The sequence below is a fragment of the Stenella coeruleoalba genome, assembly GCF_951394435.1.
Source record: "Stenella coeruleoalba genome assembly, chromosome: 3".
In the NCBI taxonomy this organism is placed as follows: Eukaryota; Metazoa; Chordata; class Mammalia; order Artiodactyla; family Delphinidae; genus Stenella; species Stenella coeruleoalba.
In genome coordinates this window covers 53,887,028-53,905,322 of record NC_137148.1, presented here as the reverse complement: position 1 = coordinate 53,905,322, position 18,295 = coordinate 53,887,028, and the positions used below count along the sequence as shown (strand labels likewise).

Below are 18,295 nucleotides of genomic sequence, written 5' to 3'. Positions count from 1 at the left end.
AGAAAAGCAGTTGGGGTGAAGTCCAGGTGAAAGACAACAGAGGTTATACTACAACAACGGCAAAGGAGAGAAGCGGAGGGTCCAAGAGCTGCTTCTCTGGAACGGGGGGTAGACCTTGGTGCCTGATCAGATGTGGGGAAGAGCAAAGCAAAGAGTCAAAGATGAGTCTGTGCCTCTAGTTTGGCTGATGGGTCAAGAGTGGTTCTAGTGGAAAAATGGATTCAGGAGCAAGAAAAGGTTTGGGGTTATGATAATGTGTTCATATTTAGGCAAGTGAGTTGGAAGTACCTGAGGTAATGCAGAAGTACCATTCCAGGGAAAAAGAGTGTGTGTGTGTGTGTGTGTGAGAGAGAGAGAGACTAGAACTCTAAGTGTCAGTGTCACAAGCCCACGCTCTTAGTCCTTTGTCATCGAAACTGCTGTTTCCTGTGGGTATCAATGTGACAGAGGAGGGTGTTACTTGCAGCCAGCAGGCCCTGCTGGTAATGCCACGTTCCACTGATACCCAGCAATCGTGGTCAGTGCTAATGACACAAAGAAGTGTCACTCAGGAGACTGAATATGTGGGGAGGGAATGAAGCCGTCACTAATGAGTAGGCTAATGGAACTTGATGAGCAGTGAAAATCAATGAGGCAAAAACTGCCTGCCTCAAAAAAATAAATGAGGTTGGAATGGACGAGTGCCAAACCACAGCTTATCTCAAGGCTGTGCTCCAGACTTTGTCACCCAGTGGGACAAAATTCAATCGCACATCCTCCCCAGCACGGTCATGGGTCAAGGCCATCAGTGCATTCAATCCTATAATGTTAATAACAGCACATCCCTGCAGGGCCAGGTACAGAGCAAGACACTGAGCATGAAGTGAGGAAAAAGACACACCCCGTCTCTGCCCTCACAGAGTCATCCATTCCTAGGCCAAAAATAAATTTTAGCTTCTTTAACCCATTATGTATAAATTAGACACTGCATGTCTCCTCCTTCTTCTAATCAAAACTACTACTCTGGGCTTCCCTGGTGGTGCAGTGGTTGAGAGTCCGCCTGCCGATGCAGGGGACATGGGTTCGTGCCCTGGTCTGGGAAGATCCCACGTGCCGCGGAGCGGCTGGGCCCGTGAGCCATGGCCGCTGAGCCTGCGCGTCCGGAGCCTGTGCTCCACAACGGGAGAGGCCACAACAGTGAGAGGCCCGCGTACCGCAAAAAAAAAGAAAAAAAACTACTACTCTCATATCATAAAACTACTACATTCATATTATTTCATCACTCAATATCACCCACAACTACCTCTAGATCTCTTTAGCTGCACATAACTGACTATCTTGAAAGATCATAATCACTTTCACAACTACGAAAGTTTATCTGTTATTCCTATCAGTAGTCCGGATGGCACATGCTGTGCCTGGGACACTTTCTACCACTTTCTCTAATAGTGGAGCACCCATGACATCTGGAGCTCAAACTGTCTTGAGCACAACTCGTAGGATCTCTATGCCAGCCTTCCTGCTATAGGCCTAGGAACGCCCTAAAGTGTGCTTGGATCCATGGGAATGAGGGCGTTGGTGATGGGGATCTCCCACCCTGGCTTCCCACCAAGTGAAAAATAAACCCTTCAGAGATAAACTGAAAACCTTCCGACCAGAGGAGAACCCTTCTTTAGACACAGATCCTAAAGGATTCTGGGTTCACAGAATTAACCTAGCGACTCAAGCCTTAAGTAGTGCCAAATAATGGAGTAATCAGTGGATTCCAAGCCGTATATTCTGTTCCTGACTCAGCCTCCTTGGGTAAGTCAGTGCATTTATCTGGTCTCAGCTTTTCTCACCTGAAAAAAGGGCCGCATTCAAAGCAAGCCAGGATATTTTAGTATTTAGATTTCTCCATAATTTAGTTACTAAGTTCATTAAACAAAGAGAGCACGAATTGGTGCTTTACATTTTCAGGAAGGCATTTCTCCACCCAATACTATAACCCACATCAGTGATCCCATTTGCTTGTCTGCACCTGAAGGCTCTAGGCAAGCTGCACGAGGCTAATGCTTCTCTGTTTAACAGAAGCAGCATATGAACGTCCTCTGGCTGCAGAGAAGTGGCTTCTCACATAGAAGCTAAGCCTCTCTCATGTTGCATTTGCTGGCTTCTATCTGTTGGCTACCCCGGGTCCCCAGATTCAGCAGTCTTGTCTGTTGGCACTTGTGCCTCCTGGTTTAAAGGCCACCACTTCTCTTGATGACTGGGCACATGCCCAGACCTCTGTGTCCCTGCCTGGGTTTCTGACTCCATGTTTTGATTAAGCCATCGACTTAATGGTCCCTGGCTCCTGGCGACTCCTCACACCTGCCCCAGATCTGGGAGACTGCATCCATCCTCAGACACTTCGTTATCTCAGGCCCCATACCCTGACCTGTGTCCGTGACTCATGATGACCCGCTGTCCAAATAGCATCGCGCAGATACGACTGTACGAAACGGTGCTTCACTGGCTTTACGGAGGTTGTTTACTCAGTTGGACACTGAGGAGAAAAGACGTCAATGATAATCACTAAAGCTGTATTCATTTTCTGCCTTCTAAAAACCCTGCTAAGGATAAAGGAAAGGGAAGGGTTTGAACTTGCTCTGCCTTTCTGTTTAAGGACTTGCTCAGAGAACTTGCTCTGGTTTAGAACTCTGCACAAGGTCTAGCAGCTGCTGCCTTTACCGTACGAGGCAACTTGAGCTAAACAAAATGAATCGGAACTAAACAGTGTAAGCGAGGGATATTATTTCCGTCATTTTTGGCTGCCAACAAAATGCCAAGAAAATTACAAAGTAATAGCTACCACTGTGAAAGAGAATAAGAAAGAAAATAAACTTTTTATGCCTCAGGAAAAGCTTTCTGTTCTCTGTACTTTTTTTTTTTTTTTTGGCGGTACACAGGCCTCTAACTGTTGTGGCCTCTCCCGTTGTGGAGCACAGGCTCCGGACGCGCAGGCTCGGCGGCCATGGCTCACGGGCCCAGCTGCTCCGCGGCATGTGAGATCTTCCCGGACCGGGGCACGAACCCGTGTCCCCTGCATCGGCAGGCGGACTCTCAACCACTGCGCCACCAGGGAAGCCCTGTTCTCTCTACTTTTACAGGGCAGCACAAGAGCTTTCTGTGGGTCTTGACATTGGGTCCAATGTCCCATAAACAATCATTTGCACACACTAGGAACCCAAATGTGTGTTGTTCCTGGGGTCTGTATCCTTCACCTTGACAGGAAAAGAGAAGGAGTTTTAATCAGATTTATTTTATATACAGCAATTGCCTCTTTTGTCAGCAAGAAAGAAATCCAGTTAAATGGATATTCTTATAAAAAGCAGCCTAAGCATTTTAAAAATTAAATCACACCTTATGATACTTGGCCTTTCTTCCCCTTCTCCCACTTACCCCTAAATCACCACACAAACTTGGCAATGAACTGCCTTCTTGTTGCTCAAAGCACTGGCAGGATCCTACAGAGAGAGAAAAGTTATTGTCCAATTAAGCTCTAACTGTATATTCAAGCCCCGTTGAAAATTTAAAAAAAAGAAAACGCCACAGGTGGCAGTGCCACATTTAACATGTCTCCATGGCTTTTCCTACTTTGTTTCAGGGTTGAAATCTGTAGGGCCTAGACAGGGCATTGATGGGGGAGGGGGTACCTGGAGTTTCCTGGAGTTGTCTGTCTGGAGCCAGGAAGGGACTACAGACTGGGAAAAAGACCAAACCTGGGGCAAAGGGGAGCAGTAATGTAAGAACTGATTCACATGCATTGCTTCAGTTCAGTTTAGGACCTGATGATTCACAGATGAGAAAACATACTCTGAGAGTGGTGTGGCTTGCTGGACGCTGTTTACCCCTGCAGAGCCCGTCACGGGCCAGCATTTCAGACAACTGCAGAGGGAGTTTGCTTCATTAGGCCCCCAAACAATGAGAAGATTAGACTGTAAGTTCCTCTCAGAAAAATAAGACGTCCTGTACTTTATTTGTGGCATTTGTGAAGGCCCTGTAGAAAAGGGTGAATCTCCTAATTTCCAAATCTCCAGCTCTGAGCTTTCTGCATTATGTCATGTCTAGTGGTCAGCAAGGTGACCTCCTTTCCATTTTGGAAAGGAGGAGGAAGATGAGAGGTTGAGAATAAAATGTAAGTATCTTTAAGTGGCATTTGCCATGAGAAACTCGGGCAGTTCCTAGGGGAATGATGGTGGTCGTTTGCATTGGGTAGATGAAAAGTGTCTTAACTCTATGCAAAAAATAGAGAAGTTTGAACAGAAAATCTAGAGCCAAGTTCTGGTTCTGCCTTTTCCTAGTAGCAAGATTTTGAGCATGTCCCTTAACTTTTTGAAGGTAAATTTTATTCATCCATTGGATAAGGATAATACTTGCTTGTCTTCCCTTCTCATATGGTATTCGAGAAGGTCAAAAAAGAAATGAAAGGGGCTTGTAAGTACAGGGTAAAGTGTATCAAGCAAACATTACTTGATCAAGATCGTTTAAGCAGTCTCAACTCTCAAAAATCAAATAATGTAATCTCATCATCAGGTACTGGTCTCTGGGGGAAAGCACAGCCATTGAAGTCTAGGGACCAGGAGTACCTGGTAAATGATGCCAGAGAAGCAATTTTTGAAGAAAGAGCAATAAAACGTGTCTCCACACCATGTCAGGTATGTTAAACTCATCTTAGATGTGGTGCCACAAACCAAGTGTAGGAGTTGAGAGGAGTGTTGGGATGGCATCTACCAGAAGCAAAGTGGTACCCCCTCTGGCCATCTCCATCTAACTCAGATGAGAGACTGAGACCTTGGCTCTCATGCTTCTGGTCTACTTTCTAAACATCAGCTTTTCTTCTCTCGTTATCGCTTTCTAGGAAGTCCAATAAGGAAACCAATTGAAGGTGAGATTAGAAAATCACTTGTTTTCAAAGGGAAATGAGATGGCCTGATAGGGTTCACCTATCTAACGATTCTCAGTTCAAATATGAATATACAGATGTATTTAAAATTGTCTGAAATGTGACCACTTTTTTAATGTTACTATACCAATGTGTATGGTGGTTCTAAACTCCCACCTGCTGAAGTGTGAGAAGGCCAGTCTAAATATTTCCAGGAATTCATGGGGATGAGCACGTGCCCCCGAATCAGACTCTGCTATCTCTTGCCAATGCTGGCTAGCCAAACCAGTGCTTTGGAGTCTCTGAAGTTAAAACTTGTTCTTAAAACTGTATTCACACTGTGACGGCCCCTTTCACAGAGCTGTAAATCCATGGTTCCCATTCATGGTGCCCATGGTGGAGAAACTGGATGATGGTTGTGCCTTAGGGCTCACAAAGTGACAAGGGAGCACTTCAGTTTTAAGCCTAGCATGGTGCTAGGGAGGGGTTCCCAGTAAGGATATCTGAGTCCCAATAGCCACAGTTGTACTTAATGCTGCATTTCTTTCAGTGGACACTCACACCTTTCTTCCAGGGGAGCAAACACAACACAAGGGTACCTGGGTCAAGATGGCTTATGGGGTCCTTTATCATATTTAACCTGGAACCGTGAGTCTCCTACAGTGCTCTGGCTCGCTACTGGTTTGGGTCCACTTTTTAAAGATTTTCTTCCTTCGTTGGGGTCGCTTCAATAAGCTGACACATTTGGTGACTGAATCCCAATAGGCAAACAGGTTTCAGTTCCAGGATGTTCCTCAGGCCCAATGTCAATCAATGGATGAAAACAGAATTGAGGGAGATGGGACGTTGCCTTCCTCTACTCACCAGAACTAGGTGAGCCCTGGCTCCAGCCTGGCCAATGCCCCTGTTACTGTTCTCAAACCACCACAGCTTTCGTTTTGTTTCTTGCATGTGGTGAGTTCCTTCTTGCTTCAGGGACTTTGCACTTACTTTTCCTCTTCTGGGTACTCTGTCCCCTGCTCACCACTGATTCCTCAAGCCTCAGCTTAACTGTCACCACCTCAGAGAGCCATTTTCTCAGCTAGTCTGTAGTATATTGCCCTCAATAACACTTTTCACAATCTACGTTTTTGTTGTTTATTTACTTGGTTTTTGGTTTCACGGAAAAACCATCAGAGCAGCGGCCTGACCTGTCACTGCTGTATCCCTGGGCCTGGCAGGGTGAATGGCAGAAAAATCAACAATAACAGTCAACACTGATGGAACAGTTAAGATTTGCCAAGTACTGTGCTAAGTCCTTTTACATGTACGAACGGATCTAATCTTAACTACAAGCCCAGGAGGTAAGTACTAGTACGCTATCCCTTTCTGTAGTAAGGAAAATTGAGGCTGGGTACGTGTAGTGACTTGTCCAAGGCACAGAGCTAATAATTGCTGGTATTGGGAAGAAAACCTGGGCAATCTGACAGCAGAGTTCATGCACTTAACAACTGTGCCATATGGCCTCCTAAATTACTATACGTTGATGGTCATTTTGCCCTATTCCAGGGATACAGCAAAAGAGCAACATCCTCTGCTCACACTTACATGTGAAAACACGGCCACCTCGGCACACATTCAGAGGGGACGTCTACAGAACACTGATTCTAGTGGAAAATATACATGGGCAATAAACACCTCTGAGGCGCTGTATAAAAACCTACTACTTCTTATACATATATAACTTCATGAGCCCCAATCCCTTCGTTAACACATCCTAGGTTAGAAGATGAATGGGAAAGCTACTGCCTGGGTTCAACTTCTGGCTCTGACACTTACTAGATGTGCAAACTTGAGTAATTTACTAAACCTCTCTGTGTCTTTCACAGGATTACTGTGAGAATTAAATGGATTAATACATAGAAGCCATTTAAAACATTCAATAATTATTAGCTATTTTTGTTAGTATTTTCAAGTCTCCATGTGAGTAATTTTCAAACACTATTGCATTTGACTCCATTGAATCTCACAAAAGCCCTTTGAGGTAGGTACGATAATTACCTAAACTGGAGATTAGAAGGGATTTAAGAACCTGGCCACATGTCAAGCACTTAGTAAGAGATGAGAGTATGGGTTAGGTCCCATCAGTGGACTACACAGTTCAAGCTTTCAGCTTTACAGTATTCTGCCTCTCCTCATTTGTTTCTGAAGATGGTCATGCTAGTAGCATAGACCAAGGTCATAATACGGTCCCAGCACCTTTTATCATTTCAAAAGTTACCTCTGTATTCATTCGCCTGTGGAAAAAAAAAAAAAAAAAAGCCCAGCTACTATTTTCCCCTCTCTCTAGCACGACATCTTACTTTGGGGGAGAAGGTCCTGGGTCATCAGAAGCATCAAAAGAGTTTTCAGCCCCAGCCTTTAAGACCTGTGTGCACATATTCTCTCTAGAACAACTGGTCCCTGGTAGCAGGGGGACTGTCCTGCAGTAAGCTCTCCTGCCCATCCTCCAGAGCACAGATGACACCCAGAAGCTTTTCCCCTCCCCATGAGTAAGCCTTCTTAGTTCTCCTGTATGGGTGGCGTCTGTTCTGATATTAAAACTGATTTCTTTCTCTCATTCTGTGTGTGTGTATTATGCATGGTGCTTCTTCAATACCCACTGCCACACTGCTACCAGCTCTCTCTGCACTCAGTGCCTCTTTCTTGTTCCTCACTCGACAGGGCAGCAGCAGCCTGCCCAGACTTGGGAGGGACTGGGGAGAGATTATTTTTTGCCTGTGATACATTATTTCCTTTCCTCATAAAGTGATTCCTCCAATGCTGTCTCCTGGGGACACGTTGCTGCTCTTGCCTGGAGCTGCCCTGGTTACTTGGTCTGGGCTCATGTACAGCTCTAATTCAATTTATAATGCAGTTACATAACTGTTCCCAGTCTCCAGTTGACCTTGATGTCAAGCAGCGGTCAAGTTGTACCAGCCCGGGGAGAGGAGGAGAAATCTCTGGTCAGACCTTGAGAACATTTGAGCTGGGCTTCTGGAATGGAATGTGGCACATAGAGGCCAAACCAGACCAGTAAATTCTTTGGAAAGGGGAAAAGCAAGGGTTGTTGATTTTTGTAAGATAGATGCTGTGGACTCTAAGGGCAATCCTGTGTCACTCAGTATCATCAGAGCTGTCCTCTCACCAAAGATAAGTGGGCTGTCTTCTTTCCCTGTGAATCGCTGATAGTAAATGAGACTTTTGGCCTCAGGGGAAGTGCTCCTAGGAGTGTCATCAGCTTGGAAACCACTCAAAGACAAACTTTCAGCACATTCTTTTCCAGAGAGTCCTGGTTCTACTCAGTTCTAAACAGTGACAAGAATAACCAAGTTTTGATACGTTTGCTTCCGGTCTGAATAGAGGCAGGAAAGCCAGGGGTTTCAACATGAAAGCAAAACTACAAAGTAAAGACTGAGCAAATCAGTCAAAATTTCCAAAATTCAATAGTATGAAAGCTCTCTGAGAGCAGGGACTCTGTTTATTCTGTTCTCTGTTACATCCTCACACCGCAAAAAAGTATCTGGCACAGAACAGAGACTCAGAGAATATTTGTTGAATGATATCTCACACGATGCATAACATGATTTATGGATGGTGACAAGTGACCTTCTTCTAGTTTATTCACCCAAGGCTATCACATCAGAGTTTTTCAGAATTATATTTTACATATTTTAATCATATATATATATTTATATATGTATATTTGTTAAAATATGTTAACTTATGTTATAAATATGTATTTACACATATATACATGTATGTATATATGTGTATATATATATGACCGTTAACTGGTTGCTCATCTATGATCAGCACACTAGTTGACTGTGCCTTGATGTAGAGGTTTTGCCTTAATCATAGTTCATTTACACTGATTTGGCTTTCCCCATCAGCAGGACTAGCTTCATGAGTGTGTGTCTTGTATGGTTGTACAGGACCACTTACTTAGAAGGGCCCCATACTTAGGTTTCGTGCTCTGTTGTAACCATCTTGAAATTCTTCATTTTTGAACAGAAGGACCCCGTTTTCATTTTGCACTGGACCCTACAAATTATGTAGCCTGTCAAAAGTACAGAGAGAGCTACTGTACAGAAATACCAGCTACACATGCTAACAGCCCTTGGTGAGAAAAAGCAGCTGCTTATTAAGCAAGCCAACCACTAGGATAATATACATATTGAGACGGGAATAGTCTACTATTTACAAGTCATTAAGACATATTAACTGATCCATTAACCTGACTAGTAGCAGATGCATGATACAGGTATGCTTTGAAAAATGATAATCAGGGAAATAACTCATGAATTCACTGGTGCTTCTTCTCTGCCATGATCTGGCTAACTCTTTTTTTTTTTTTTTGCAGTACTCGGGCCTCTTACTGTTGTGACCTCTCCCGTTGTGGAGCACAGACTCCGGACGCGCAGGCTCAGCGGCCATGGCTTACGGGCCTAGCCGCTCCGCGGCACAATCCCGTGTCCCCTGTATCAGCAGGCAGACTCTCAACCACTGCGCCACCAGGAAAGCCCTGGCTAACTCTTCCTTAACTATCTTTACCAACCAAAATTCTAACAATTATTCTACCAAATATTCTTAAGTCATCTTTACTGTCGACCTTTATCTTTTCTTATAACACAAACTTCTCAGGTCCCAACTATCCCTACTGCTTAGTCTCTGCCACACATTAGTACTTGATCAAAATCAATATGGGACTTTAATACATGCTGTCTATCCAGTGCTTTGAGAAAAGTGTTTCCACACCAAATTATTTCCAATATCTTGCTTCCCAGGAAGCATAGATAGGACAACACACATAATGTTAATTTTTCTAATAGCGCATAACCTGGACTAGGCACATATAGCCACTGAGTAAACATCTAATTAGTTAAATTGAACTAACTACCAATTAGTAATTTCCTGGGTATCACACATTAACATACACAGAATAACTTTTACATATCTTTTTTTTTTTTTTGGCTGCGTTGGGTCTTTGTTGCTGCAAGCGAGGTTTCTCTAGTTGCGGCAATTGGGGGCTACCCTTCGTTACAGTGCACAGGCTTCTCATTGCGGTGGGTTCTCTTGTTGCGGAACACAGGCTCTAGGCGCAGTAGTTGTGGCTGACGGGCTTAGTTGCTCCGTGGCATGAGGGATCTTCCTGGACCAGGGATCGAACCCGTGTTCCCTGCGTTGGCAGGCGGATTCTCAACCACTGTACCACCAGGGAAGTCCTACGTATCTTTTTAAAGTAAAAGTTAAACTTTCTAAATAGTTGTTTTCGCTTAAATGAGTTTTTTAAGTTACCATAATATTAAAGGGTAGCCTACGCATGCTGGTTGTATAAACATGAAATTCACAGAACAAGCAAACAAACAAAACACAACAGAAATAGACTCATAGATACAGAGAACAAACGGGTGGATGCCAGGGGGGTGCAGGCAGGGGGACAAAGGAAATTATCTCATAATGTGTAAAATAGTGAATCACTATATTTTATACTTGAAACAAATATAGTATTGTATGTTAATCATGAGTCAATTGAAAAAAATAAATTCAAATCTCTTTGTATTTCCAAACTAGGGGGCTAAATTTAGAAATTTTAAGAAACAGAAGCCTTTGATATAAATAAAGATGGTCTTTTGGTAGATTTAATTTTCCCAAAAACTTCCCCCAATTTTCCCAATATTAAATCTCCCAGTTTCAAATCTTCCAATTTCAAAGCCCACCAACTGCTCAGCCCTTGCTTTGCTGGACCATTTAACACCCACTTGCATCTCATAAAGTTTCCCATGTTTATAATTTCAAAGGATACTTTATGACGGTTTGAATACTTATTTATTTATTAAAATGTCAAGTCACTCAGCGTGTTGGCTGATCAGAGCAGCCTAATTCTCATGCACATCTTGATGCAAAGCAATGAAGCTGTTGCTTGAAGTCAAGCTGGGGCCAGATCCTCACAGCCAGATAATTCTTAATTCCTTTATTTTCGAGATAGGGATTTGCTGGGGCCAGATCCTCACAGCCAGATAATTCTTAATTCCTTTATTTTCGAGATAGGGATTTTCTGAAATCTATTTTCTTTGCAGTGGAGAAAAGTTTTAAAACTTTGCTTTCACTTCACACTGAGAATAAGAAATAGGCAGACGGAAAATAACGAGTTTCCCTCAATACTGTCTTGGCGGGAGAATTATTTTTTTTAAGACTCCACCTTTTTCTACATAGTCCAGCAACCAAACTCCTGTTTTTCATTAGTTTGATTCTCTTTAGCTACACTTCAATTCTCTCTGGGTAGAGGAGATCACAGATGGGGGTCCATCCTACCATGATGCCCAGAGAGGAAACATGTTCTCAAACCTGGATGTTGATAGAAAATCTAACATTTAAACTCACACCATCACATACAACCTAACGAAGGGAGCCCTCACTTATGCTGTTCTTTTCTAAAGAGGCCCAAGCCTTTTATTGTTTCTTTGATTAAAAAAAAAAAAAATCCCTAGTCCAAAAAACAAAACAAAACTAAAGAACACAACGAAATAACGAGTTACAATATACAAATGGGCTAAGTTAGAGTAAATAATCTCTGAAGATAATCATTTTAAAGTGTTTAAATAGCTATAAATTTAGTCACCAAGATAATTCAAACCCACATACCTGGGCTAAATGAAACAAAAAGATTAGGCCTAAATGGAAATCAAGAGACATCTTAAAAGTGCCTACATCTCCCATCATTTTTCACAAGGTTTGCTTTTTATAAAACTTGTTGTCTTTGGGAAAATTCAATCCTTCCTTTGCTGGAGGAAAATGATTCTCTTTTCTTGTCAACATTTTCAAATTGGAATTCAGGGAGCACAGGTGGTTTCTCTCAGGTCTTTCAGGTTTGCCTGATCTTCAAATCACAGTTTCTCCGTAACTGTTCACCTACATTCAAAACATAAAACACTTTCAGGAAATCTACAATAATGATTAGCTGATTAGGCACTCCTTCCAAAAAACAAGAGGAACAAACAAACAAACAAACAAACAAAATGGGGAGCTTGAAGGGATTGTTTAAAGAAGGTGACCCACTAGGACAATGGGACCAAATGATTTCCCAGACTCAAAACCTTGAAAAACACATCCTTCTTTTCATGTGAGCTAGGAGGCCTGACTGACAGAGGTTGAGCTGAGGAGGGTGGCACGGAGAGGAAGCAAGTTACTCAATCAAGTGAGCAGGGGTACAAATCCAGTAGCTTCCCTGACTTTCTGCTTATCAGGTACCTCTAAGCAACCACTTGGAAGGGCTGATGACTCATCCTTTGAGCTAATGTAAGTTTTCAGACACTGGTGTCACCATGGAAAAATACAAATTCGACATTGACTTACACTCTGAGATTTAGAGAAATTAAATGGATTATTAACGTGAATTTATGAAATTCTCAAGACACAACTTTAATTCATTTTAACTGAGAGAGGTTCTACCATGTATTGTATGGGGTGAGTGGGAGAAGTCAAGACTGTCAAAAAGTCAAACAATGATACACTGAGCTAATGACTTTGAATACGGTGAATATTACTAGCCAATATTCGATCTACTGATAATGTTTTCAAAACCTTAAAACTATGACTTCAGTTTTAAGGGAATATCTGGCCGTGGAGGCTTGGTCAGTCAGCTTTGGTCCAACCTGGCCTGCAGTCCCAAGATTGCTCAGACAAGTTAGGGCTTGTCAATAAATGAAAACCAAAGTTAGATTTAAGCAGTAATTGAGAATATTTGTAGATTCAGATGAGTATCTAGTCGTATTCATATCATATGTTCATTATTATAAAAGATTATAACTCAGGAGCAGCCAGATGGAGAGATGTATAGAGCAAGGTGTGTTGGAAAAGACACAGAGCTTCCATGCCCTCTGTGAGCACTTTGCTCTCCCAGCACTGCCATGTAGTCACCAACCTGGAAGCTCTCCAAACCCCATCTTTCTGGGGTTTTAGGGAGGCTTCATTACATAGGCATAATTGATTAAATCATTGGCCATTGTTTGATTGATTGAACCTCCAACTCCCCTCCCCTCCCTAAAGGTCGCCGGGTGGGGCTAAGTTGTAACTCTCTACTCCTGGTTGTTTCCCCCCCAGGAACTAGTCCTCAGGCCTAGAGGATCTCCAAAAGTCACTGAGTCAACATAAACTCAGGTGTGGTTGAAAGGGGCTTGTTAGGTATAACAAGATACTCCTCTCACCTTTATGCTCTGAAGTAATTTCAGGAACTGAAGACAAAATACCAAATAGTATAACAAACGATGCTCCCATTGCTTATACTTAGGAAATTTCAAGAGTTTTAGGAGTTCCCAGAAATGGGATTAAAATCAAACATATAAATTTATTTTATTATATATAACCTATTTTAGAGGCTAGATCTACCAATTACTCATGCTAAAGAAAATCTTTTAAGCCAAAGTGATATCAAGCATCTATTAACCATACTTGCAGAAATATCTGTATAACTGAATTGGGCTGATAAGCTAAAAGCATCCCAGGGATGTTGGGGAAAGAGGGAGGCAGAACATCTCGGGAGGCAGGGAATCCACTCTGGCTTGTGGAATGGCTAACGAGCTCTGCCTGACCTGGGCAGGGAGTTCCTGCTGAGAAGCAGCAGCTCACCCCATGGTTCCCGAAGGTCAGAATAAAGAGAGCACACTCGTATAATGTTGGGACAGTCCTCTCTCTATTGTATGCTATTTTTCATATCCTGGGACTATTTCATAGGTTAATTTTAAAATTCTTTCCTATTGAGATTTATGTTTGCAAGTACCTACACATCATGAAGTGTCCTATTTTTAAGAAAAATAAAAAAAAAACTTACAAAGCTCTTATGAGTGCTTTGGTCCCTAAAATAGAATAAGTATATTGTGTTTTATAATCAAAAGAGGGCATCTGCAACTCCCACCTTACACAAGGACGAGTCATTGAACTTATGTTTTTAAAAGGAAGAAAAAGAGCTTGGAAGAAATTCTTTAAAAGGAGTAAAGCCACTTACAAAGAAAACCAAATAGTAAAAAACTGACCAAATTACATGCACTAACTCTGTGCTTAGTAACCAATTAATCATGGTATTCAGGGGAGCCTGTCTAGCACTTGGTTTTCTGGGGTCTTAAAAACAGACAAATAGAATCTTGGAGAACAGAGGGCCTGTCAGGTGTTTTTGTTGTTGTTGTTGTTTAAGAAAGGCATTGATGTACTCAGAAGTCCCTAATTGAATTCGCAGAGCCAGACAATATGTTGAAATGTTTGTTACTATAAAGCTATGTTAAGTATCAGAGCAGATTTTTGAAGCAAAGGTGTTTAAATAAAAAACATATAATTTAAAGAGGATTGTGGTCCAGTGGTTGAAAACCAGGGCTTTTCCTTAATCCACTATTTAGTGCAGCAAAAGTTATGATAATCACCAGACTGACAGGTGATTCTGAATTTCTACTAGCTATCAGTGGCATGTCATAAAGATGCTGGTAGTGGCTTGTGGGTAAAATGAGCCTTCAGAGAGATACGGAACGACAGTTAAACCTTCTAAGAGTCCATCTGTGGGACTCCCCTGGTGGCGCAGTTCCCTGCGGGACTTCCCTGGTGGGTTCGATCCCTGGTCAGGGAACTAGCTCCCACATGCGTGCAGCAACTAAGAGTTCGCATGCCACAACTAAGGAGCCCATGTGCCACAACTGAGGAGCCCACCTGCCTCAGCTGAGGAGCCCGCCTGCCACAACTAAGACCTGGCTCAACCAAATAAATAAATAAATATTAAAGATGATCAAACCAAAAAAAAAAAAGAGTCAATCTGCAAAGACAAATCTCTTATGCATGGGAATTTTTTTTTAACTTCTCCTCCTTGCACTCTACCTCCATTATAAATTTTCCTGAACTGAACTGGCAACTAAATCTGGACAGAGGAAAATCCTACATATAGGCATGAGAGCTAGAAAAGCCTCACCTCAAATCTAGACTCTGCCACTTAACAACCCCTTTCCTTCCTCTGTAGGAGTGACAGTGGTGATGCCTCCAGGCACTGTTGTTTCTAGAATTAGACATGATGAAGAATGTAAAACGCTTAGTAAAATGTTTAGAACAGATTCAACTGCTTTCGCAGATCTGATTCCCCTTCCCTTTCACTTTCTATCCTCCAGCCAGGACTTGCTTTGGAAGGACCCCAGGAGAATCTTCCTCTAAATCCTTCCATTCCCATCTCCCCTGCTAAGGAAACCCTCCTTATCAGTGCAGGTTGGGCTGCTTTTGCTGCTTCCCTGCTTGACTTGTATGTGGGGAGAGGAGGAACACAGAGAGCAGCACAGGAGGAAGGAAGGAGGGGGAAGGCTGAAGCCGACAGAGGTGGAGGGGAACAGAGCCTCTGTCCTGCTCTGGTGGAACTGGGTAGACTGCAGAGCTTGCACTGGGCCTCACTCACCAGTTGGACGGGTTGCTTTGGCTACCCCAGTGCCTTCACTGCCTGCCTCCTGGAAGACGGTAAGAGAGACCATAGACATTCTTCTCTTTCCTGCCATTGTGAAAGTCATACACCCGAGTTCAGGTCCAAGGCCTGCCTCTCAGAGGCAGAGCCGATCTGGCCAGGCAGGGCTGACTTATTCATTAGGTACAGTTGCCATGGTCCTCTGGCTCAAAATACTTGCAGGGACCCACAAAAATGTTTTAACTGCTGTTAAAATCAAAAGAAAAAATGAACACATCACAAGCAATGTTTTAATAGATACTATAAATATATTAATCTTTATACCAACACTGTCAAAAAATATAATTTTTTATTGTTGTTTCTTTTGGAGGAAGGCGCTTACATAATATACCTAAGGCTCGTGAAAGTCACAGTGTGGTCCAGCAGCCAAGCTCTCACGCTCTTCTTGCTGTGGCCGACGTGGCAGAAGGGAGTCTGCGCCCCGCATCTTGACAGAGTCTGCTCAGCAGCGCCAACCTCTCCCCCACGTGGGAAGGGAGATTAAGAGACTTTAACCCAACCTATAGTTTCCACTCGATTCTTCTTAGACATCCCTATTGGTCATTGCGTGTTTGCCCATTAACAAAGCTGACTGTTTAGCTTTTCTTTTTTGTCTTAATTTTCTTTTTAATTTCATCTGACTATCAACTTCTTGTGTCTGTTTTGCATCAAGTTCAAGCTGCTAGGGAGTAGAGATAGATTAGGTCCCCATAATCTCTAAAAGATTTCCCCAGCTGACCGTGACCAACTTTTTCTACATTTCCCCTTGGAGTTAGTTGGTCCCACTTTATTTCCATTAGATACTAAAGACTTATTTGGAATCTGAAGACTTTAGTGAAATGAGAGTTGTGCAAATACAAGGCCTTAGCTTCAAAAAGGAAACTTTGGGGCTTCCCTGGTGGCGCAGTGGTTGAGAGTCCGTCTGCCGATGCAGGGAACACGGGTTCGTGACCCGGTCTGGGAAGACCCCACATGCCGCGGAGCGGCTGGGCTCGTGAGCCATGGCCGCTGAGCCTGCGCGTCCGGAGCCTGCGCTCCATAGTGGGAGAGGCCACAACAGTGAGAGGCCCGCGTACCGCAAGGAAAAAAAAAAAAAAAAAAGGAAACTTTGTTATCAAGGACACTCCTCATAATACTGCTCCTCACACTATTTATTGGCTCTAGGTCATAGGGATCTGTTGAAGTGATTCTGCACCACAATTCTAAGGCATTCACGATTAACTGAATGCTTACTAAGTTTAAGTCCTTATGCCTGACCCCAGGGTTCATAAGACACAGACCCTGCCCTTCAGAATGCTGCTGTGCAGAATTTGGTGACTGTTATGGTTTGAATTGTATCTCCCCCCAATTCTTATGTTGACCAGTAACATAAGAATTATGTTACTGGGTAACACCCAGTACCTCTAAATGTGACCTTATTTGGAAATAGGATCACTGCAGATGTAATTAGTTCCGATGAGATCATTAGGGTGGGCACTAATCCAATGTAAGTGGTGTCTTATCAATAGGGGAGATTTGGACACAGAGACGAGCCCATAGGGGGAAATGCCATGTGAAGCTGAAGTTCAGGGTGATGCTTCTATAAGCCAATCAATGCCAGAGGTCGTCAGCAAATCCCAGAAGCCGAGCAGGAGCATGGAAGAGATTCTCTCTCGCAGCCCTTAGAAGGAATCAACCCTGCCGATACCTTGTTCTTGGACTTCTAGCCTCCAGAACAAATTTCTGTTATTTAAGCCACTCAGTGCATGGTACATTGCTATGGCAGCCCTAGGAAACTATTATAATAATTAACTAAACCTCTCACATAAAACAACAGAAACACATAATTATTACTAAGCAAGCATGAGCTTTTCAAAAGACATTTATCCTACAGAAAGAAATATGGAAAAAGACATAAAGATGCAAAAGCTTAGTAAATGCTTTCATTCTGAAAAAATGAAAGCTGCTTTTAAAACTCACCAGGGAGTGCTCCATTTTGGTTTTACTCATCATCTTTGGAAGAGGGGGAAGTTGGATTTTTCCGTTAACACCTCACGCTGCTTTCCTCTCTGGCCTGGGTGGTGACCACGCGGCTGTCAGCCCTCTTCACACCACTCAGCTGTGGTCAGGGTTGGCCCATGATGCTGGATTTGGTGTGGCCCTTTCAACAGACTCATTTACTGGCAGATATCCTGCTGCCACAGAGAAAATTTTTTGACCAGGTTGCAGCAATTTGCAATGAAAGGATAAACATAAATGGAACTCTCTGTACTTTTTCGTTATAGAAATAGTCAATATTTTGTACTTAAGTGATACATTGTACTCTTCTCTGAATTGCTCTGCAGGAAGCATTGTAAAATATGATATCTAGGTCTCCAAATAGATAGAATGTAATAGTTTTAGATCCACTCTGAAGCTGAGACACTGTAAAGTCTTGTACAGCATCACAAGTGGTGTGGTACAGTCCCCCATCCCAAAACATTAATGATGATAGAACCTAGAGTGTCCACTCTGAAAACTTTCTGAAAGCAAACCTTCTTCTATCTTAATAGGATTTTCACAAACATCCTATGTGGATGTTCATCTTATATGGATGCCCAATGTAGGCAGAAAAAAAGTAGAGTAATGAAATAAAGAGGACGCTCTGATTAGGGATGAAATATGCAGAAACCCAGATGTAGAACCAACAACCTGAAAAATTATTTGGGGCCAAAAGCCAATCTGAGACTAACCTAGAAGACAGGCTGAAGTTAGAGAAACTGTGTGTTTCAAGGGAAGAGTCAACCAAGGGCCAGATCCTCAGGATTGATTGACTCAGTCATTCATTCATTCTTTCACTCACCCATTCAAAAGCACCAAAACCACAAAAGTGGTGAACAGGGTACTTGGGCCTTGTCTTCATGTAGTTCTCACAGGACGTGGGAGAAGAAGCCACGCACAATGAAGCC

General features: G+C 42.8%; 1 protein-coding gene across 18 annotated transcripts in view; it reads right to left on the bottom strand.

Moving 5' to 3' along the window:
- Positions 1–18,295, bottom strand: part of PIK3R1 (phosphoinositide-3-kinase regulatory subunit 1) — a 959,753-nt gene that overhangs the window by 407,835 nt on the left and 533,623 nt on the right. For 12 of the 18 annotated variants that reach the window (XM_079916424.1, XM_079916400.1, XM_079916404.1 and 9 more), the window contains 4 exons: positions 17,328–17,542; positions 15,327–15,575; positions 11,552–11,818; positions 3,403–3,467 (listed from right to left, as the gene is read on the bottom strand). The gene's annotated coding sequence lies outside the window, so the exon portion shown is untranslated. Of the gene's footprint in view, positions 1–2,398; positions 3,007–3,402; positions 3,468–11,551; positions 11,819–15,326; positions 15,576–17,327; positions 17,543–18,295 lie in introns of those variants that run through there. The other 6 variants (XM_079916418.1, XM_079916402.1, XM_079916410.1 and 3 more) reach the window with 5 other exon arrangements.